This window comes from Solanum pennellii, chromosome 4 (genome assembly GCF_001406875.1).
Source record: "Solanum pennellii chromosome 4, SPENNV200".
Lineage (NCBI taxonomy): Eukaryota > Viridiplantae > Streptophyta > Magnoliopsida > Solanales > Solanaceae > Solanum > Solanum pennellii.
The window spans coordinates 35634064-35644479 of record NC_028640.1 but is presented as its reverse complement, the minus strand read 5'-3'; the positions used below and the strand labels follow the sequence as shown (position 1 = coordinate 35644479).

Here is a 10416-nt window from a genome sequence, read left to right as displayed (position 1 = left end):
GATTGTTTGCAGACAAAGAAATCTTCATTGTAGCTTTTTTTCCACAATGACAAAAAAAAATTAGAAGTCATTTTCACTAAATACGAGCACAAATCGTTTTAAAGAGAGGATAGAATCTTGGTTTGAATGAGGAGGAAAGAGAAATGAGATTTCGATTTGGAAATATAAAAATGTATATAAAAGGAATTCATTAAGGATATAGTTGTCATTTCAATATTTTTTACTATTGTGGGCTTCGAAAATTACTTCTCAATTGCGCAGAATACATGCATTTCATGCGTTTTGTCAGGTAGGACTCGCGTGTTTATTTATTAAAAGGTAGATATTTAAATTGCCTATTTGTGCACTATAAAAGTTGGAGATCAAAGTTAAAATTTGAAGTCAAGTTTAGAATCCAATATATGTATTATGCCTATCTTTATTTTGCATCTTATATGAATTTCTTATTGCAGATTTTTGGTTCATAGTAGTAAAAAAATTAATAATATTTTATTGAAACTCTACTAAATACTAATCAAACATTTTTCTCTTGCATAAATATTGTATTTAATAAAATTATCAAAATTTTTCACTCTTTATAACTGCACAAAGAGAAGAAAAAGTTACTCTCTACGTTTAAAAAAGCATGATCTAATTTGACTTGGAATGGAGTTAAAAAAAAAGAAAGAGAATTTTTTAATCACGTGGTTCTAAATTAAAATTATACAAAATGTATCAAAATACCCTTTAATTTTGTGGCCTTAAACATGTCAAGTGAAAAGCTAAAGACAAAATGTTTTCAAAAAAAGAAAAGAGATTATTTTTTTTTGAAACAAACTAAAAAGAAAATAGAAATATTCTTTTCTAACGGAGGGAGCAGTTTTTAAAGTAAAGTAGGATTGTGAAAAGGATTGGCAAAACTTATAAATAGGGTAATTAGTTTTTGGGTTCTGTAAATTCGTGGTCATGTCTCCACCTCCACCGCAGCCGCCGCCACCACCGCCACCACAACCGTTTGTAACATCAGAAGATGAGAGCAGAAACGAATCGGATTCTAAAAATGTGGATGAATCGGATTCGTATGTAGAAAAATATGAGGAAGATGTAGAAGAATATGAGGAAGAATGGTGGATGAGGAAGATAATTACTCTGAGCCGCTATCTTCTCGATCGGATGACATCTATGACAACCCGAGTATAGAAGAATTAATTGAAGAATTGTATACCCCTATACTTACTTGTCAGGAAAAAAAAGACAGAGATTTTTGGAAGAGATACTTCCATCAGGTCCGTGAGAGTGAGGTATCATCTTTTCTCTCTATTTGTTGCTATTCTTTGTTTTTCTCTTCTTATATGCTCTGTTTTTCACTCCTTCCCTTTGTTTCTATGCTCTGTTTTTCACTCCTTTGTTGGCTTCTCTTCTATTTTTCACTGATTGTTCTTTATATTCAAACCTCCATTACACTAGAGATTTTACTTGTCTCTAACTTGTACTTTGATAGGGATTTGACATTAGAGATTATCCTGGTTTGTGTCAATTGGCTACCGTACACCCCATGCCGAACTTTTTTAAAAGCTCCTGCTAAAGTTGAAATGTTGAAGGGTTATATTGGAGAGGCACTTGGGCAGTACAATGAGAAAAATGTATGCTCTAGTAACACTTTCCATTGTCTTTCTTTTTCTTTGTTTTATCTACAAAGCTAAGAAAGTTTCTGTGGATTCATTTTAGGACACTAAATATGAGGTCAAGGATATTCTCAAGGTTAATGGATCTGGCTGTAAAGACATCAATTTCTTTATTACCTTTACAGTTACGAATGGCGAGAAGGAATATTTTCAAGATAAGGTGGTGCGGCATATAGATCAATCTTTGGATTTCCCGATCGTTAGGCCGAGGGTAATGAGCATTCCTTTTTACTGTTTCTTCCAAGCTTCATAACTTAAAAGAATAAATGATTAAGTTTCAGCATGTGCAAGTTATTAAGTCTCTTGTGCTTTTATGTAGGTGAAGGAAGGTCGTGACATGGAGTAATATGTGAGGTGTGTGCATTATTTTGGGTGTGGTCAAGCTTTAGCTTTGCTGTTGTCAATGTTGTTAGTAATTGAAAGCGGATTATCCAAGTCTACAGTGTATGTAAAAGGGAGGAAAAACAACTATTATAATTTATGGAAGATTGTTGGTCAAGTTTAAGACGATATAATTGTGATGTTTTATGGCCCTCATGGCCTCCATCCAGACCAGCTCAGTCCACAGCCAAAGCAGGGATAGACTCACTTAGGGAAGTAACAAGGATAGCTCCTACTCGGTCAAAGAAGTCTACTTACATCTAAGTTCAAGGAAGACACTTATTGATCTGGAAACTTATTTGGAGAACTAAGATGACTCTAAAAGTCATATGTTTCAGATGGTTTAGTCTTAATGGTTATTGCTTGACACATAATAATCTTATAGGGAGGAAGTTTTGTTTAGCCAACAGTTGCTACATATGCTCATGCAAGCAGAATCTATAAATCACCCGTTTCTTCATTGCACCGTTGCGACAGATCTTTGGAACATGTTCTTTTCTCTTTGGTATGACCTGAGCCATGCCAGACACTTTGAGAGAGGCTTTTGTGTGTTGGAGTTCCTAGAATTTATTGTTTTTGAAACAAACTTAAAAGAAAACAAGGATATTCTTTTTGTAACGGAGGGAGTAGTTTTTAAAGTAAAGTAGGATTGTGAAAAGGATTGGCAAAAACTTTATTTATAGGGTAATTAGTTTTGGGGTTCTGTAAATTCGTGGTCATGTCTCCACCTCCACCGCAGCCGCCACAACCACAACCGTTGGTAACATCAGAAGATGAGAGCAGAAACAAATCGGATTCTAAAAATATGGATGAATCGGATTCAGATGTAGAAGTATATGAGGAAGATGTAGAAGAATATGAGGAAGAATGGGTGGATGAGAAAGATAATGACTCTGAGCCGCTATCTCCTCGATCGGATGACAACTATGACAACCCGAGTATAGAAGAATTAATTGAAGAATTGTATACCCCTATCCTTCCTTGTCAGAAAAAAAGGACAGAGAGTTTTGGAAGAGATACTTCCATCAGGTCCGTTAGAGTGAGGTATCATCTTTTCTCTCTATTTGTTGATATTCCCTGTTTTGCGCTCATTCTGTTTGTTTTTATTCCCTGGTTTTCACTCTTGTTGTTGTTGGCTTCTGTTCTGTTTTTCACTGATTGTTCACGTTCCTCTTTATCTTCAACCCTCCATTACTCTAGATTCCCAATTCACAGTTATGTACAAATATAATGTATGCAAATATTGGACTATTACATTCATCACACGTTAAGTTTTATGGTCTCGTCTTTCTCCAAATTACCTCCTGCACATGAAATTTCATGTTTCAATATCCGGTCTCACCTTTCCATCAGGTAAAGTAGTATCTTATTCGACTGGCTGACTATAATTTGTTATGTCTTAGATAGATTTTCAATGAAACTTAAGACTATGATAGTTAAAGGATACATTGATGGATATATACTTCTCAAAAAACATTAATTGATACCCTAACTTTATACAAAGGAAGAAATTAAAGGACTTCAAGAGAAGAGTTTATAATATGCTTGCTCATGTTTTCTAGCATAACTATGTATGCCCAGCGTGAGGTTTAAATGCTCAATTTTTCTGCTTCAATTGTTTTCGGCTTTCAATAAAAGAAAAAGGGGAGTTGTCCAAAAGTTTGAGAAAAAATTGGAGCGTTCCACATATCTGATTGTTCTTCCACATGTATATATATATATATGTAACTTCTGCAGTCTTTAAGAGCTTACTTCTCACAAGAACATATTGGTTGAAATAGGTGTTGTTTGTATCTAATTGGTTTGACTTGTAGTTTAATAGGGATTTGACATTAGATATTATCCTGGTTTTTGTAGATTGGCTACTGTACACCCCAACATTTTAAAAGGTTCAACTAATTTTGAAATGTTGAAGGGTTATGCTAGAGAGGCACTTGGGCAGTACAATCAGAAGAATGTATGTTCTAGTCACACTTCCCATTGTCTTTCTAGTTGTTCTTTTTCCTTGTTTCTCTTGAAATTTGAGAAAGTTTATGTTGGATTCATTTTACGAAACTAAATATGAGTTCAAGGATATTCTCAAGGTTAATCGATCTGGCTGTAAAGACATCAATTTCTTTAGTACCATTATAGTTACGAATGGCGAGAAGGAATATTTTCAAGCTAAGGTGGTGCGTCATCTAGATCAATCTTTGGATTTCCTGATCATTAGGCCAAGGGTAATGAGAATTTCTTTTTTACTTTTCTTCAAGTTTCATAACTTAAAAGAATTAATGACTAATTTTCAGCATTTGCAAATTATTAACTCTCTTGTGCTCTAATGTAGGTGAAGGAAAGTCGAGACATAGAGTAATATGTGAGGTGTGTGCATCCTTTTCGCTGGGGTCAAGCTTTATCTTGGATGTGGTCAATGTTGTTAGTAATTGAAAGTGGATTATCTAAGTCTACAGTATATGTAAAAGGGAGGAAAAACAACTATTATAATTTGTGGAAGATTGTTGGTTTAAATTTAAGACGATATAATTGTGATGTTTTATAGCCCTCATGGCCTCCATCCAGACCGGCTCATTCCACAGCCAAAGCAGGGATAGAGTGATAGACTCACTTAGGGAAGTAACAAGGATGGATCCTATTCAGTCAAAGAAGGCTACATAATTACTGTTGAATCTTTCCTAGAATTTATTAGCTCCATAGACTGATGTATGTTGATAGTTGTGATAGATTTTTTGCCTTCCAGGGAGCTGATAATCTCTTTGTAAAGCTTGCATCTTCTGGATGGTTTTTGCTAATGATATCCTTCATATTTCAAAAAAAGAATTGTGATATTTTATTATTATACATCCTATTATTTTGGTTGAAGCTCAAGAAAAATAGTATTTGAATTCCTTGTATTGGCAGTCTCTTTTTTATGTTATTACAAGAGTAAAGATATGTTGTCTGGACTTGCCACTAAAGTTGGATCCTCCAGAATTAATTCTTTTCTTGAGATCCTTCACAGATGCTTTGGAGAGTCTGAACAACATACAAGTAGAGTACCATGAATAAGTTTTTGATGGTTGTATTTGTTATCTAGTCTGAAACATATACTTCATCTGTTCCAAGAAATATAAGGTCTTTGTGGAAGAATGAACTTAACCAAGTTAGACCGGTGGCAAATTCTTTTCACTACTTGGTAAGAATTATAGAAGGTGAGCTTACATTCCTACTTAGGGGTTGTTTGGTCGGGTGTATAAGAATAGCAAGAGCCTGTTTGGAAAGCCATACTGGTAATTGGATTTAGTGTAATTACACTACATTCTCCAATTAACACGAGGAGGATAGGCGCGCAATGTGAATTTCAAATGGAAACTCAAATAGACGGTAGCAGTTAAGAAGAAGCAATTTTCTTGTATCCAAAAGTAAATTGGCGAAACCCAAAGCCCTTTTCCATTCAATTTACTACTCATACATATTTCTTTATGGGAAAAGGGTCTGATATATCCCTCAACTTTGTCATTTAGAGCTGATATACCCCTTGTTATGAAAGTGGTTCATATATACCCCTACTTGTAAACAAATGACTCATATATACCCTTTTCCTCTAACGGAAATGAAAAAAAATAATTTTAATCTAAATTTTTTTTTTTCTAAAAAATATAATCCCATATGAGTAAATTTAATTCTCGTCAAACATATTTTTTTGACCTTTTTTGTTTCAATGACTAATTTATAATTATTATTTTGATAATCAAATTTATTTATGTTTCACTAATATTCTTGTAAAACTTATTGTAGATGGCCAAATTTTTTCTCCGAATACGAAATTAAATTAAAATACACACAAAAAAATAGTTTAATTTTTTTTCTTTAAACTAAGGAATAAAAGGAAAAAATAAAATAATAATAAGAAACTCAAATAATTATAATTAAAAAAGTCAAAAAATAATTTATATATGAAAAAAATTAAAATATACCTTGAACTTTGATAGAAGAATCATATATACCCCTAAATAATTTTTTTGAAAAAATTACAAGTAATAAATATAAATTTAAAACTAATGTTTTTACTTCCGTTAAATGAAGGATATATATGAGCCATTTTGTAATGGCAGGGGTATATGTGAGCCGTTTGTATAACGGTAAGGGCATATATGTGCCACTTTTATAACGAGGGATACATCAGCTCCAAATGACAAAGTTGGGGTATATCAGACCCTTTTCCCTTTATTGATTGACATGTGATTACAATTCGATTGATTTTACTTTTGTGGTGGGTTTTCTTGTCTGGATCGGATAGACATTTCACCATCACCATAATAATCTGAAATATTTGGGGATTTTCTCTCAATGTGAATACAATAATGGCTGATATTGAGATTTCGTTATATTTGTAAACTAGGTTAAGGTTGGATCATCGACTGGGACAGAAGAAAGACCAAAATGTTTGTATTACCATTTTGATTGATCCACATAAATTGATGAGACTCCTACTGTGATTTTTGTTCCCCGAATTTTACTACTCTTCTACATTGGAGCAGTATGCTTCTTGAGGTTGTAATGGCATTAGCTAAAGGAAACATGAAAATAGTTGGCTTAAGAATATTTGGTTTGATTGGAAAAATCACATTCTTTTGCTGATTGAAGATTCATTGCGGCTAGTAGTTAATTGGGGATACAGAGTATTAGTAAGATTACTATATATTATAAATCCTCGAAAATCATCTCTATTTCTTTGTGATGTAGTAGGGGTAAGGTCTATGTACACTCTAGCCAATCTAGACCTCACTTGTGGGATTACACTGGGTATGTTGTTGTACTATCGAAATTTGTGGAAATGTGTGTTTTGATAGTCAAGCTTCTATGTTGGAACTGTTTTTTGCCTTTCATTTAATGAATAAGTGTTGACATTATTTTGTTCATTATGGTATAATTCTCCCGCGAGTTGGCAAATTGTTTGTCAAGGTGATATTTTCTTTAGTAATGTCGTTGTTCGACTGATGTGTTAGTCTGAGAGATGATAATCTAATTAAGTTTTGAGCTGGATAATTTGCTTCACTTGCATTTGGATGATTTTCTGTGGCATCAGGGAACCCTGATAATTGTTTTTTTCTGAAGGTGTTGGTGAATTGCTTGCATTTTGGGAAAATTTACTTTCTACATCTCATGGAAGCTGTATTTGAAGAGGAGTATGCTGCCTTTGAGAATAAAGTGAAATGAAGCGTCTATATTGGCGATCTTTCACCTTTTGTTATGGAATCTGTTATCAAAGTTGCACTTGATCACTTTGGAAATGTGATTCAGGTCACGTTAATCCGAACCTACCTTGGACTGAAAGGGATGGGACGAGCTGCTTTAGCTGTAATGCAGAATGTAGATGAGGCAAGAACAATCATATATGAGATATGAAATTCTCCTTTCATGATCTCGGGCATGCCAAGACCTGTTAGCGTTCATCCTGCTGTAATTGAGATGTTTGATAATCACCCAAAGAAACATGATAGGACGATAATGTGCTACTGGTGAAATCCAATGATCCTGATTTTGAAGTGGCCACGAAGATGAAACGTACAGTTAGGAACCATGCAAAAGAAGCCAATTTTTCGCTCAAAGTGAATATTTGCTCATAATATTAATTTCATGGTTATTATACATTGCTGTCCTAAATGGTTCCTTCTCTTCATGTAGCCTCAATTGGAGGAGGAAGAACAACTAGCCGAAGAGCAGTCAGAGTCCTTGAACGCAATCTACAATAAGTATGAACTCGTACAACATGTGTTTAACAATGGAACCGCAACGCGATTGGCAAAGCATTATAAAATGCGTATTGATGTTCGCCAGTAATGAACATTCTCATCCATAAACTTGTGAAGATATAAAGGTTCAACTGCTAAACCAAATGACACATTTTTCCTTTTGTAAAGTACTTTCCAGGCAGTAGAAGAGCTTCTTATGTGCTGTCATTCATGTGCTCTTGATTTGTAATTGTTAACCTAAAATGTACTACTCTACAAGATATCTTGCGACCCTGCAGTCAATTCGAAGGATTTGAACTTGGAGATTTATGCGGAATTATACATACCTTGTTGTTATAGGATCAAGTGTTATCACCATCAATTGCTTAAGCGGTTTCTTACAAGATCACTATGGAGTCTTGTATTGCTTTTCACAACAACTACACTCTTTATCAAAGGAACTCTTCTCGTGTTGTTTGTGTTGTTCTTGGATCACCCCAAGTCCTCTCTTTTATAGGACAAGGTTAAGACTTGTAACTCTTATTCATCAAGATTTACATCACCACATATTCTATAACTCCCACACCATTCAAAAATACATAACTCGTTCTTTTACTATAGGGAGTGACGAGTTACTTAGTGGAATTGTGACTTACTTCATGAATGAAACAAGTTACTAGTAAACCCATCAACGGGTGTATCTATTTACAACATCTCCCACTCACACATGTTGGGATGAAACACATCGGGCTTTAATTTAAAAAGTAAATTCCTTTAGACATTCATATCAATTGCATTGTCTTGACCGCTCAACACTAATTTGGAAGTTCTTAAACTAGAAATCTTTTTTTGTAGATCAGCATAAGAGACTACCACCCTTTTATGATCATTTATGATATATTATCATGTCATATAAAGTGCCTTAGATGCCCAAACATGTCTATATACACATGATATGACTTCTTTTAACCTTCTTTCCATTTTCAATTTTCATATGCCTCGTGTCCATGCTTATGTGCTAACTAAAATAGGTTTCATAATGGACCGATGTCAGACACAAGCATAATGTGTACATATTTGACATGATCTTCCTTTTGCCCATATATCACTAAGATCATGATTAATTGTTTTCCTAGCATTACTCCTTCAGGTCGTATTTTCCTAACATTTAGATTCACCCTAAAGTAGCATACACTAACCCATTACCTCATGATATTCTAAAAGTCAGAAGGGCACTAGGGGAAAAAATCCAAGGTCTCACATAAAAGTGAAGTAGGGTGTATTCACTTACCTTTCAATTTGCGGCAGTGAAGCATATGCAGTATGTAATGCAGTATGCCAATTTTTATTTCTTTACATCGTGCAAATATTGGTACAAGTAAATCATTTACTTGACCTAAATTCTACCACTCTATTGTACTTTTAGAGGATATCTCACATCTAGCTACAAGTATTATGGGTAGTGGATCCATAATCTCGATCCTTTTTTTGACATTTCTCTTGGATCTCATCCTATCCTTTTACTAGGGAGACTTTAAATAATATGTTCTTAATCGAAGGTTCCACATATAATAGTTATCCTTTTTAGCATTAAGAAACACAGATGTCTCATATTGGCTCGCTTTCCATAAGCGGTTGCTCATGTGAGAAAGCCAACCTTATCAACTTGTACGACATACTCTAATATTGTGAATGTGCTAATCAATAATAATGCATGAAATAATCATAAAAACATCAAAAGATATCCATATATAATGATCAAGATGATCAAATAAGGAAATATATCATTTTACATCCATGCAATCCTAGATATTTCACATGTTTAACAAAGACATCTTTAGGTATTGGCTTTGTCAAGGAATCTGCTACCATCTTGTACGTAGAAATGTAATGTAAAGCGATTTCCTTACGTGCTATGGTATCTCTAATAAAATTATTCTTTGTTTCAACGTGGTTAGTCTTACTATGATACGTATGATCGTTAGTATATGCTTTGTTTCAATGTGCTTAGTCTTACTATGATACTTATTGTCCTTAGTATATGCCATTGTTGCTTGACTATCACAAAAAAATTGCATTCCAATGGATCCCTAAGTGTTCCATGAACCTTTTTAGGCATACAACTTTTTGTACTGTTGTAGAGTATGCAATGAACTCTGCTTCCATAGTTGATAAATCTATACATGTTTTTCTTACTACTCCATTTAATGGTACCATTGTCAAGAGAAAAAACATAACTAGATGGACTTTCTTTCATCCAAGTCTCCACCCTAGTCAGCATCAGAGTTGCCCACCAACCATAAGTCACTTCCTTGATAACATAATTTGTAATCAACAGTTCCTCTTAAGTAACTCAAGATTCTCTTAACATCTTTGCAATGTATTTGTCCTGGATTGGATTAATAGAGACTAACAAGACCCACTGCATAATAAATAACATGTACACAACATTACATGTATTAAACTCGCAATTGCACTTGAATATGGGACCCTCTTCATGGCGTCTTTTTCACTCTGAGTTTTGGTACATGTTTCAAGGCTCAAATTTTCACCTTTAGCTACAAGGTATCTATTGATTTACAATTTTTTCATCCTTGGTCGTTCAAGAATTCTTTCAATGTATGATTTTTGTGATAAAACTATTAAATTCTTAGAGCAAT

The 10416-nt window shown here is 34.0% G+C and overlaps 1 long non-coding RNA gene and 1 pseudogene across 2 annotated transcripts; both read left to right on the top strand.

Annotated features, from left to right (window-relative positions):
- Positions 1-911: 911 nt before the first annotated feature.
- On the top strand, positions 912-4883 carry LOC107015972 (annotated as a pseudogene).
- A 1369-nt stretch (positions 4884-6252) lies between these two features.
- Positions 6253-7805, top strand: LOC107016683. 2 transcript variants are annotated; one of them, XR_003577838.1, is made up of 3 exons: positions 6253-6709; positions 7140-7633; positions 7710-7805. It is a non-coding gene; the product is annotated as an uncharacterized LOC107016683 (long non-coding RNA). The 2 variants fall into 2 exon arrangements; XR_003577837.1 differs by having other exon boundaries at positions 6253-6827.
- Positions 7806-10416: the final 2611 nt, after the last annotated feature.